This window comes from Priapulus caudatus, unplaced genomic scaffold (genome assembly GCF_000485595.1).
Source record: "Priapulus caudatus unplaced genomic scaffold, Priapulus_caudatus-5.0.1 Scaffold106, whole genome shotgun sequence".
NCBI classification, from domain to species: domain Eukaryota; kingdom Metazoa; phylum Priapulida; class Priapulimorpha; order Priapulimorphida; family Priapulidae; genus Priapulus; species Priapulus caudatus.
The window spans coordinates 561,520-562,664 of NW_014577167.1; the positions used below are offsets into that span (position 1 = coordinate 561,520).

The 1,145-nt window shown below is 43.4% G+C and overlaps 1 protein-coding gene across 4 annotated transcripts in view; it reads right to left on the minus strand.

Annotated features, from left to right (window-relative positions):
• LOC106805234 (AP-2 complex subunit mu) overlaps window positions 1–556 on the minus strand; it is a 14,579-nt gene extending 14,023 nt beyond the window's left edge. The window contains exon 1 of one of the 4 annotated variants that reach the window (XM_014806755.1): window positions 378–556. The gene's annotated coding sequence lies outside the window, so the exon portion shown is untranslated. Of the gene's footprint in view, window positions 1–372 lie in introns of all 4 variants that reach the window. The other 3 variants (XM_014806754.1, XM_014806753.1, XM_014806752.1) reach the window with 3 other exon arrangements.
• Between the last annotated feature and the right edge of the window lie 589 nt (window positions 557–1,145).

Below are 1,145 nucleotides of genomic sequence, written 5' to 3' on the forward strand. Positions count from 1 at the left end.
CAGCTGGTGAGGTAGGAGAAATGAAATTACTCATCCTCCTGGTTGTGGTGTGTTTTAGTATTGCTTTCGGTTTCACAATACCAGCAATGATTGAGGGGTTTTTCACGGATTTTTTGGTGAGTTTGACGGTTTGACAGGTTTTTTTCAGCTACGAACACTCCCCGGGTATAAGAGATGGCCCTGTGAAAATTGCATCCAGATCGCTTGGGCGGTTTGGCCGCCTATAGGAAAGATACATACATACGAACTCAAATAATGAAATATATATTAGATTAATATTATCTTGTCAGGCTTGTGGTAAAAGCATTAACATTTTCCAATTTGTTCGGTATTCTGTAAATGACCTGCGGAAAGTAAGTTTGCCATGACTACCTTACCTCTGGCCAAGAAGTACAGGGCAACAACTTGCAATGTTTTACTTCAGTCGACTTATATACAGTGGGTGTTTCTTTCCAAAGATGGCCGAGCAGTTACGAGGAAACTTAGATGGACTCCACAAATCGTTCCACGAATCATTGTTCTGAGTAGACGGAATCGATTTCTCTTCCCAGCGTTACTGTGTGAAGGAAAAGATAACAGAGACCAGTCTACCTTCTGGACGCAGCCACGAGATGCGTAGAACCCATCTATAACCGAAAATAAAACTAATATGATTCGCTACTGCCCGAGCCGGCGCTAGTATCGCATTGTTGATTTGTCTCAGGTTGGGTTCCAAACTCCACGAGAGATGGCGCTCTCGCTCTGGCTCAATTCTACTGAATTATCCGGGGCACTGCATGCAGTTTGGTTGGGTTCATGGTTCAATCAATGTTCATGGTCTGTCCGATGTTGGCGTGTTTCTCTGGCGGTCCACCACCTATCCTTGCTATTTGTTTTACGTGTTATATAACCGTTGTCTGAAAATCTATGTAACCTGTGAAACGATGTCGATTATACGTGTAAGAGCGCTCGTTATTGTACTAATAACTGCGAGCGGGGTTGCAAGAAGTCAAGTTTACCCACCGACGTCCGATGCCGATGGCGATAGCTATGTCAATGTTCAACGATACATTGATTATACTTATAGCACTATTGTCGATGGTCTGCCACTTGCTGAGAAAATGTTTGAGGCGTTTACCGTAAATGCACTGTCATATAACGTGTCT